Here is an 11,940-nt window from a genome sequence, read left to right on the forward strand (position 1 = left end):
AGGAGTAGTGTGGGATATTATTTGTCCTTTGTCGGTATTTCACTTTCTCCTCAGCTCATTCCCTAAAGCAAATAATGTACTGGCATTGCACATCTATTCTCCTTCATTTCTGTAGACATTAAAGAAAATAATTCACATAAACTTAATGAGTCCTGCTCACTTTTCTACCTCACAAAATTAAACATGTATATGGTCCAGTCTCTGCTAGCCATTCAGAAAGTATACCATTCCTGACAAGTGCAGCTATGTCATGGGGGAGATAATTTGATAAACTCTAGGGAAATCGAGATGAACAATGACCTTATGATGAACAATAGACCTCTGGCTCTAAATAAGCAGGACTTTTCATCACAAGCATGTTGGAATTGATAATAGCTGCACCAAATCACGTCACTAATTTGGGGGAAAGGGACATTTTTCAATTATGAGTGCTTTCAGCCAGAATCATGCTTTAAACCTACACTATTCTAATATGTTTGTATTTTTCTATAACTTTGATGGAGAGATTTTCCACATGGATCACGTGTGTGTGTGTGTGTGTGTGTGTGTGTGTGTGTGTGTGTGACAAGAGGCTTGAAGTCAGCCTCGGTACTGTCCCTGTGATTTTTTGTTCAAGGCTAATACTCTACTTCTTGAGCCTCCACTTCCACCTTTTGAGATAAATCTCATGGACTATCCTGCCTGGGCTGGCTTTGAAATCAGCCTGCTGAATAGCTAGGATTACAGACATAAGCCACCTATGTCTTGCAAAATTAATCAGTTTTTGAACATTAAAGGCAGTCAGTATTTTAATTATTAAATGCAATGATTTAAATATTTTTATATTGTAATTTCCCAAACACTATGAAAATCTTATTTCTTTGTATACTACTAATTCATCTTTTCATTTGATTTTTTTTTCTGACATGTGATTGCCCAGGATCCCAGCACCGTATGAGATAGAAATGGTCATTTTGAGCATTTTTGCCTCATTCTAACTTTAACACTGTAGCACAGAACTGTGATGCTTGGCTTGAAATTTTGTATATACTTTTTATTGTACTGAGGCCAATTAGCCTTGATTTAATAAGTCCTGTATTTTGTTATTTTATTGTATGTAGTGAACAGGTACTAAGTTTTATTATCTATTTCCTTATGGTCATTAATAATATTTCTCCCTTCGGAGAAACAAGTATATTATTTTTTTCTTTTTGCTTATGTGGTGTGGCCTTTACAGTGATTGGTTGGTTCCATTTCCTCCCCTCCCACGCAGTCTTTTGCTTTAAAAAGGGCATGCTTGGGGCTGGGAAGGTGGCTCAGTGGTAGAGCGCTTGCCTTGCATGCTCAAGGCCCTGGGTTCGATGCCTCAGCACCACGTAAGCAAAAAGAAAAAGCCGGAAGTGGCGCTGTGGCTCAAGTGGTAGAGCGCTAGCCTTGAGCTGAAGAGCTGAGGGACAGCGCCCAGGCCCAGAGTTCAAGGCCCCACGACCGGACCCAAAAAAATAAAAAAATAAAAAAAAATAAAAAAAAAAATAAAAAGGGCATGCTCCCCTTGACTTGACTCCCCACTGCTTCTGATTGTCTCCCGGGCTAAGGGAGGCTGGGAGGCTGGGCAGGCTGGGGAACAGGCAAGCAGCCACACTTACCTTTCCTGGACCCTGTCCTTCCTTCTTCCGTGGGACAGACGAAGACCCGACATTGTTTTACACTGTTTACTACACTTAGCAAAAATCCAGTATCCCCATAACTGATAACCACATTTGTAGATGATTTCATGATTTGGTTATAAATGAATGAAGGGTTTGTTTTATGAACAATTATCTGGGACTATTTGTTCAAAAGCAATGCCGGTTCCATTCTTGTCCAGCTCTTCTCTCAGTTGTGAAAGAATCCAAAGGCCATTCTCATTTTCTGAGTTCAACACCCCCACCAGATGATGCCAAGGACTAGAGATGTGTCCTTGGCGAGCATTCAGTAGACAGAAGGAAACTGGACATGGTCGCTGAGGATCACATCAAAAAATCCAACGCTAAATTGGTAGCCAGGTGAGGTAGAAGATTGCCATAAATCACAGTCCTGGTCACATGTCCTAATGTAAGTGGTAGGAAAGAAGGATTGCTTATCTTGTTTTCAAGTCATCTTCCACTTCCTGAGATTTTTGTAAAAAACTAATTGCCCAGGCTCAGAAATCCAAGTATTCCTTTTGCATGGTCCTGCATCTCACTCTTCCCTTTACCAAACCAATGAAACACGAACACCTCACACCACATGTAGTGCTCTTTCCCTTTTAGGTAATATATTAAATGGGTTTCTTAAATCCACTCTCCTCTTTTCAACCTTTTCAGACAGGAGAGAATGGCATCAAGTGGATGTGTTCTCACATCCTTCCATTCCTTTAACCCACCTGGGGAAATTTGTAGACGTCCAGAAATGTCTCAATGTGGGCGGAGGTGGTGCCTGATGGTCCTGTCAGGGCTGCTACAGTCTTGCTTGCTCTCTTACAGGAGTAATTAGGGATCCAATGACTTCCGGAGAGCCAAAAGACAAGACTCTGGAATGTTAATGCATCTCTGTATCTAACAGAATAGACATGAAATCCTAGAGTCATGTTGGGTAAAAAATGGGGGTTCTTGTTGATCTCCTCCACAGCAAAAGCAAAGGCCAAAACAAACTGGTAGCTGATGAAGTTATATCTGTAATTGAGGACATAGGAATGTTCAGGAGGCAGGATTAAAACCTATTGACTCAAGTCCATGCAATACACTGTTTAGCCATCCTATTGATATGTCAAAATCTTTTCACTAATGGAATGGTCTGTGGAGTTTTCCATGCAGGTAGCTTGGATTGGGTGAGGCACAAGGGGGACTTTCTCCTGAGGGACACAATACTGTGAGATCACAGGGGGAGCTTGCTTTACCTTCTGCTAAATACAGGAGTTGGTTATGTCAAAAGATGAAAAATGTCTCACACAGACCATACTATTTGATGTTCTGAGATCCATCTACTTAACTCTGTAACAAAGTAAATATTTTATTGAGCCTTTTGGTTTATTTTATGAGGTTTTAGGCCCCACTCCATTAGAAGAATATGCTAATTCAAGAGAAACAGCCTTAAGCAGAGTAAGATAACAAATGATGATTTTCTAGTAAGTGCTCACAGACATCAAATGGTCAGAATAAGAGCTAACATATCAGGCAAGGGATAAAATTGTTTTATTAAAAACAGAACAAAGAAGATGTGTTAAAAAGTATACAAAGAAGTCATTTCCAGTGAAAACAGGGGTTGTATCGTGGGAAATGACTTCTTTCTACACTTTTTAACACGTCTTCTTTGTTCTGTTTTTAATGAAACAATTTTATCCCTTGCCTGACATTTCACAATAAAAAAAGAAAAATAAATAAATTGATTTACTTAAATATAAAAAAGTCATTTCCCATGTTACTTTCTTCAACCAAACTCCAAGGGACCCAGAATGCCAGGGGAGATTCTAATTGGAGGAAGAGGGAGAGAATTAAATCTGGCCCTTTGACTTGAATCCCCATGCCTAGCCCACCATGGAGGTACCTAGTAATGAGAAAATCCCCATTACATCTACTGTCAAGCAAATACCTCCAGACTGAGCTTCTCCACCTGTGCTGGAAGCCACTGCCTCTAAGATCCCTTCTACACTGCTGGAGGCTCCCCTGCCACGCAGCCCTCTTTATAGAAGACTTCATGCTATCCAATTATTCTGACTGTGGCACAGATTAGAAACACCTGCAGGGCTTTCTGAACCATTTAGATGGCTTGAATTCTCTCTCAGAGTTTCAGAGTTTCAGATTCAATAGATCTGTTCAAACAGATATAGTAATATATACTATAGTAATATGTAGTATATAGTACATATATAGTACAATATATAATTGTATGATATATTTATACATATAATAATATATAGTACATATTAATATAGTATATATTTTATAACATATAGTAATATATATTATGTTATATATAGTTATATAGTACACTGTACAATACATGGTAATGTATTATAACATCGTAATATATACTAATATATAATAAGCTATATATAGGGAAATATATAGTATAATATTGAGTAATATATAGCATATACACAGTACATATAGTAACATATTAATACAGTATATATATATATGTAGTATAATATATAGTAATATAGTGTACATAGGTTTCCTCTGGCTGTTCTTTTTTTCTTTTTTTTTTTTTTGGTCGCTCATGGGCCTGAACTCTAGGCCTGGGTACTTTCCCTCAGCTCTTCAGCTCAAGGTTAGTGCTCTACCACTTGAGCCACAGCACCACTTCTGCCTTTTTCTGCTTATGTGGTGCTGAGGAATTGAACCCAGGGCCTCACCATGCAAGGCAAGCACTCTACCACTGAGCCACCTTCCCAGGACCCCCTGGTCATTTTTATTGTGGGAGGGTTTGGTGAGACAGGATGAGGTGAGACAGAGAAATGGATAATATTGGAATACATTGTGTCAGTGTATGTTCCTGGCTTAAGCAATTCATTGAAAGCTAGTGTAAAATAGAGGACTGAAGGAAATGGGATAGGAGAGAGCAAATAGAGGTTAATACCCCTGCAGTAGTACAAATGCTTGGGTGAGATTCTATGTACAACCTTGAACACCTAATAGTTATTAAATAAGAAAGAACAAAAGACAGAAAAATGCAGGAAAAATGTAGGAGGAAGAAGTCTGATGGAGAGAGTTAATGAGGGGAATCTGGTTAAAGTATTCTATATTGCAATTGTATTACAGATTGCATTACAATGAAATCTGTTGAAATTGTTTTAAGAAGGGGTTTGAGATTGAGGGAGCATTTCAGAGAGGTCTAGTTTGATTGAGATTCTTTTTGGTTTTGTTTTGTTTTAAATTGTTATTGTAAAAAGTACCTTTCTTTTCTTTCTTTCCTTCCTTCATTCCTTCTTCCTTCCCCGCGCTTCCTCCCTTCCTCCCTTCCTCCCTCCCTCCCTCCCCCCTCCCTCCTTCCCTCCCTCCCTCCCTCTCTTCCTCCCTCCTTCCCTCCCTCCCTCTCTTCCTCCCTCCATCCCTCCCTTCCTTCCTTCCTTCCTTCCTTCCTTCCTTCCTTCCTTCCTTCCTTCCTTCCTTCCTTCCTTCCTTCTTTCCTTCCTTCCTTCCTACTTTTCTGGTCCTAGGATGTGAACTCATGGCCTGGGTGCTGGCCCTGAGCCTCTTTGTGCTCAAGGTTACTGCTCTACCACTTGGGCCACAGTGTTACTTCTGGCTTTTTCTGAGTAGTTTGTTGGTAACAAGAGTCTTAAAGATTCCCTGCCTGGGTTGTCTTCAAACCATGATCTTCAGAACTCAGCCTCCTGAGTAGCTGGGATTACAAGCATGAGACACCAGTATCCGTTAAGAGTACAATTCTTTTTGGACAATGTTACCCTTTCCCTCGCTCTCCCCCAGTTTTTCCCTCTCATCCCAACCTACAAGTTGCATAGTTCATTTTCAACAGTGTCTAGTGAGTACCAATGCTGCATTTGGATTGGGATAATTTTTATACATCTTTGGAAATATCACAAAGAAACTCCTCTGAAAAAGGAGGAGGAAGAGGAGGAAGAGGAGGAGGAGGAGGAGAAGGAAGAAGGAGGAGGAGGAGAAAGAAGAAGGAGAAAGGAGGAGGAGAAGGAGGAGAAGGAGAAGAAAGGAGGAGGAGGAGGAGGAGGGAAAAAACAAGAAAGCAGTAGCAGCCAGACACTGGTGGCTTATGCTTGTAATCCTAGTTATTTAGGAGGCTGAGATCTGAGGATCATGGTTTGAAGCTAGCCTGAGCAGAAAATTCCATGAGACTTGTCTCCAATTAATCACACACACACACACACACACACACACACACACACACACACACACACACACACACACACACACACACACACACACACACAGAGCTGTGGCTCAAAAAGCAGAGCACTATTTTTGAGCAAAATATCTCAGGGACAGAACCCAGGGCCTGTCTTCAAGCCCAAGGACCAGCACAAAAAGAAAAAAGAAACCAATTCAAAACTTAGATGAGAAGTCCAGCAAAGAAATAGAAATACTTAGAAACAAAACCCAAAGTGTGTTCTGGTCAGACACAGATAGGGTTTCCAGGACATGGGTCTGTACAGAACCACTTCCCGAGTCACACATTTCTCTCTGAATTTGGGAGTGGTGGGGACAGAGAACTAGAGCACCCCAGCAACATCATGTGGCTTCTCTGAAGCACCAAGGGTCCAGGCTCTTCTCCAGGCTGCTGTGGCACAGAAAACAATGCTGCCTTCTTACCTAACAGACGCTGCAGCCTGAGCTGACCTGACTGTCCTCTGTAACCCTTGCATCTCTACACCTCTTAAGCCATCTATTCACTGTTCATTTCAACCAAATCAACCATGGTACCCTCAGAAGCTGATGATAGTTGATATGTCAACAGCCCTCATCCTGCACAGACCTGAGGTAATATTTGATGACACTGACCTATCTTGAACAGAAACTAAGTCAGGCAGAATCCTCAGAGAGGTGCAGTTTTCTTCTTAGGAATTTCCCATTCACAGACGCTTATCCTGATCCTTCACTGCAAGTCTATTTGAGCATGCTGTACTTGAGGTGGGGTCTAACTCTTTTGCATCCACTTCCGAATCTCATCAGAAATCTACAGGAAATCCTTCACAAGAAATACATAACTGATCATCTTTAACAACTGCCAGACATAGTGTTTTCTTTTGGGGGGTTGTATGTGGTTCTGGGGCTTGAACTCAGGGCTTAGATGTTCTCCCTGTGCTTCTTTTGCTAGAGCTATACCACTTGAGCCACAGCTCCAGTTCTGGCTTTTGGGAAGGTTATTAGAGACAAGAGTCTCATAAACCTTCCTGTCTGGGCTGGTTTCTAACCTTGGTCCTCTGATCTCAGCCTCCTGAGTAGCTAGGATTACAGGCATGAGCCACTGGCACCGGGCAGGTAACCCCTCCTCCCGCAAAAAAGTGGGTAGAAAGTAGCTAAGAAACAATTATTATCAGCAAACACAGGCATCAAAGAGTCTATCTGAACACATCAACAAAGTATGCAAATGTTAAAGTTAAGGGAAAAAAGGAAAATAGAAAAATGTTGATAATTAAAAAGATAAACAAAGATCTAGAGGTTACATATGAGAAAGGAAGAGATCTTCTACATCAGGACAGAGTGGGGGATTCTTAACACCTCCATTTCTGCTTCCAAATGTGGGCAAAATTTGTTACGCCAGCACTTGAAATCAGGTACAAGTAATGAATGCTTCCTATGGTGTGTTACATTCAATAAGAATAAAAGGGTTTGCTATTTTCTAGCCTTGCTTTTCTCCTCTTCTTGCTCATAGTATTACTTACCACTTCTCTTGGCTTCCCTTCTTATCTCCATCCTCATCCTCTTCACTGCTAGTAGGTTATAGGCTTGGTTTCCTTTCCAACTATCTCTGGGGAAAAAACTATCTGGGAAGTGACTCCATTCTGTATTGAAGTGGCAAAGCTAAATTACTTATTCTAAATACAACACATACTGTAGTTTGTGATAATGTAATAATTTCCTTGCCAAGGTAACTAGAGAGATCTTATCTTGTTACTTTATCCACATAATTGTGTGGTATGGAGCTGGGAATGTGGCTTAGCAGTAGAGTACTTGCCTAGCATGCACAAATCCCTGAGTTCAATTCCTCAGGACCACATAAACAAAAAAAGCTGGAAGTGGCACTGTTGCTCAAGTGGGAGAGTGCTAGCCTTAAACAAAAAGAATTGGGGACAGTGCTTAGGCCCTGAGTTCAAGCCCCACAACTGACAAAAAATGATTAATAATAATTGTGTGTGTATGTGTTGGTTCTGGGGCTTGAAATAGGGCTTGGTAATGTCCCTGAGAGTATTCTATCACTTGAGTCACAGCTCTACTTCCAGCTTTTTAGTGGTTAATTTGAGATACAAGGTCATACTTTCCCAACTGGGCTGGCTTTAAACTGATCCTCAGATCTCAGCCTTCTCAGTAGCTAGGATGACAGGTGTGAGACACCAGCACTGAACAACTCTGCCAGTGTTTTTTTTTTTTTTTTTTGGTCAGTTGTGGGGCTTGAACTCTGGGCTTGGGCGCTGTCCTTGCGCTCTTCAGCTCAAGGCGAGCACTCTACCGCTTGAGCCACAGCACCACTTCCGGTTTTCTGGTGGTTTATTGGAGATAAAGAGTCTCACAGATTTTCCTGCCCAGGCTGGCCTTTGAACCAAGATCCTGAGATCTCAGCCTCCTGAGTAGCTAGGATTACAAGCATGAGCCATAGGTGCCCAGTTCTCTGCCAGTGTTTTAATAACATTGAATGATTCTTAGCATTGGCAACCAATGTGAAGCAGTTACAGTGATAGTAGAGTGCTTTAAGCCCTAATAAGCAAATGGAACAAACATAGAATACTTTCTTCCTCTTTAATGACATCTCAACAGGGAGACACAATTAGTGTAGGGCTGTTTCTGGTGAAGTTTTGTGTGGTAAGGAAGGGTACAGTTTAAAGAAAGCATTGATTTCCATAGGAAGTGCCCATTTGGATAATCCAATAGAAAGTCAAAACAAATGTAGGAGAGCCCACACACTGATGGCTCATGCCTGTAATGCTAGCTAATCAGGAGCTTGATATCTCAGGATTGTGGTTAAAAGCTAGCTTGAACAGGAAAGTCTCTTATCTCCAATAAACTACCAAAAAAGCCAGACATGGAGCTGTGGCTCAAGTGATAGAGCATTAGCCTTGAGCAAAACAATCTCAGTGACAGCACTAAGGCCATGAAGTCAAGCACTAGGACAGGTGTGTGTGCATGCGTGCACACACACACACACACACACACACACACACACACACACACACACACACACACAGAGGAGTCACTTACTTCACTCAGTAGCTCTCCATGGCTCGGTTTCTGGGATGAGAAGTAGTACTAAAGTGTAAGGAGGGGAAAAGCCAGCAATCATCACATCTCCAGCCAAGTGTGCACTGTTCCACTTTCTCCTAAGGCATTTGTCTTGAGGAATGGAACTGACAAGAAAGGGAAGCTGGCCCAGGAGCAATGGAAACATCAAAGGGATCATTGATAGAATTGTCCGTACAGCATTCATTCTGAACAGAGATGGAGACTGAGGTGTTAATCAGTTAAGTAACTATATCATGAATGATATGTGGAGGGGTCTTTTTCTTGCCTGGGGTGGCCACTCTCACCCCCTCTTACTTCTTCCACCACAGCCTTCCATGTTTCCTTAGAGGAACACAGGACACTATTACCCTGGAGCTTTGCATCTGAGCTTTGCATCAGGTGAAAAACACAAGATGGAAAATACATTTTCCAATCCTCCTCTTCATGGTCAGGTGCTGTGATTTCATCTGAGGCCACAGAGTCCAAGGCTTGAGGGATGACTTGCTCTTTATTCCATGTCAGGAAGAGTTTTGCATGGAAGTCACTTGGGATGATGTAACAGACTGCTTCAGAGGATGCCATGTAAGGTGCATGGAGAAATGGGAAGAAAGGTCAGTGCTTGTAAGGATTCAACCAAAGTTTTCTGGCACTATACACACACACACACACACACACACACACACACACACACACACACACACAGAGTCAAAGATTGGGGAATAGTCTTATACACCGATTAAGGGCAGCCCAGAACATTCCTGGTGGGGTCCATGTTGGATTCCATGCTCATTCTGATCTGAAAAATCCTTCTATTTCCCTTGAAACACTAGAAAGTAGAATAAATGAAAGAAGATCTGGGTGCTAGGTGCAATCCTAGCTACTCAGGAGGCTGAGATTAAGGATCACAGTTCAAAGCCAGCTCAGGCAGGAATGTCCATGATGCTCTTATCTCTAACCATCAAAAAGCTGGAGTAGAGCTGTGACTCAAGTGGTAGAGAACTAGCCTTGAACACAAAAGCTCAGGGATAGCACACAGGTCCTAAGTTCAAGCCCTACGACTGGCACAAAAATATCTCAAAAAAAGGTAGAAAATGAAGAGACACCAAATGGCATCCGTATCATTCCCCTCTAGTCCTCTGTTGTAGTTATCTATGGAGATGCCTCAGATGTCCATGTACTATGCAAGCGCACAGCACTGCTTCTGGAGGAAAACAGTGACCCCACTTGTTTTCTCATGAGTTTTATTAGGCTGTTGGCTTTGTAAACATCTGCAATTAATAACAAAGAAAAAGAAAAGCAACTAGGGCTTAACCAAAACTAATACCACAGGTATTCTACTGTTAGCAATGGCTTGTATGTCATGGTGTTGCATAGGAATAAGGACACCATCAAGAGAGGAACCTGGCAAGGCCAAGTTTACTTCTGCAAAAGGATGTGCCATCAGCCAAAATATGGCAAGGAAACACACAGTGAAAGCAGGCTGCTCCCTTTTTATCCCTAACCAGGCAGGCCCCACCCCTCTTCTCTCATTGGCTGAGCTCAGGCTCACAATATGTAAAAGGATGAGGCTCAAATAATGGGATAAAATTAAAGTTCATGCATACAAGGCAAGGCAAGCGCTCTACCACTGAGCCACCGTCCCAGCCCATAAAATTAAAGTTCAAAGAGCTTCTAACAGGATGTCTTAATTAAAGTGCCCAGGAGAAGGGTGTATATAACAAATGTAATTAACATGGCCCAAACCTCCGGGCCCAAGCAGTAACCCTTCAGAAAAATCATTCTCTCAGGATTAACAGAAAGGAAACAAACTGCTTTCATAGACATGTTTCTCACATCTACATACAGTCAAACAAGGAAACTGTGAATCAAACTTGTGTGGGCCACAGGGGAGCTATGCATTTTTCATGTCCCAAGGATCATTGTGTGTGATCATTGTGGAAACCAGTCATTTCTTAGAGAAACACGAAGTGTGTTTTAAATGATGACATCCTGTGATTATACTATATTTTACATTAGTGACAGGGATTCCCTTGAAGTTCATAGGCAATAGAGGTGTTTCTAGGCATGTATGCCTGATACATCAGAGAGCATGGATACTACACTAGTTCCCAGGGAAAAGGTGAGACACTGGGGAGGCCCTGAGTGGCTAAATGAGTTGTCTGGTTCACTCACCTTGTTAAAGATTAGTGAGGTGGGTAGGGGTCTTCCTCTGTCTTTTGAAGGTAAAGTGCTGTCAGCCCTTAGGCATGCCCAGGGATGGGAGGGTGGGGAGGTTGGTGGAACTGTCTCCAGGTTTCATATGGTGGCAGGTCCAGTTAGAAGAAGAGACTTAGGAATGAGATGAAGGAGGTGACTTTATTTCTTCACAATCAACCAAACAGAACTCGGACCCCAGGTAACCAGGCAACCACATTCCAGAGCCAACCCCACAAGCTCCCTGTCCAGAGACAGTGGAGAATGTAGGAGGTCCTGTTGCTGGATCATGCCTCATGTAGTCCTAGATTCATTGATACACTGACTGGTGGTCAACCCTGAGCAAAACTCTTTCAGCCATTTCTCGGTGGGAGGGGGCATCTGTAGGTCACCACAAGCAGGCAACAAATAGGCCAGAAAATCATTTTGATGACGCCTTCTTCCTGGACAACCTCAGAATCCCAAATGCTGTGGATCTCCAGCTGTGTCTGCCCATATCATCTCAAACAGAACAATCATCTCTGGTTATGCTTTCAGGGGTAAAAGCACATCTTGTAGCTGCTGGAACTCTAGTGGGTCTTCATTATCTGAGACATACCAACTTCATCCAGTGGCAGCAACTAAAGTGGATTCATTGTCCATCTGAAGTGAGTCTCCACCTGGCTCTACGTGCAGATCAACTTGCAGCACAGGCAGCTGACAATTCACCATATCTCCTACCTGGGTTAGAGCCTCACCTGGTTATTCCCATATCAGCCAAAAGAGATCAACTTCACACCTGTGCCCACAGTGTAACTGGTACCTCTTCTGGCTGCCATCTAGAAGGCTCGGTACA

At 42.2% G+C, this 11,940-nt stretch overlaps 1 long non-coding RNA gene across 2 annotated transcripts; it reads right to left on the reverse strand.

Moving 5' to 3' along the window:
• Window positions 1–30: 30 nt before the first annotated feature.
• On the reverse strand, window positions 31–11,169 carry LOC138825724 (uncharacterized). 2 transcript variants are annotated; one of them, XR_011371502.1, is made up of 4 exons: window positions 11,085–11,169; window positions 8,892–9,475; window positions 2,384–2,672; window positions 31–109 (listed from the first exon to the last, which is right to left on the reverse strand). It is a non-coding gene; the product is annotated as an uncharacterized lncRNA (long non-coding RNA). The 2 variants fall into 2 exon arrangements; XR_011371501.1 differs by having other exon boundaries at window positions 8,892–9,478.
• Between the last annotated feature and the right edge of the window lie 771 nt (window positions 11,170–11,940).

The sequence above is a fragment of the Dipodomys merriami genome, unplaced genomic scaffold (assembly GCF_024711535.1).
Source record: "Dipodomys merriami isolate MVZ:Mamm:240054 unplaced genomic scaffold, mDipMer1.0.p SCAF_14, whole genome shotgun sequence".
Classification (NCBI taxonomy): domain Eukaryota; kingdom Metazoa; phylum Chordata; class Mammalia; order Rodentia; family Heteromyidae; genus Dipodomys; species Dipodomys merriami.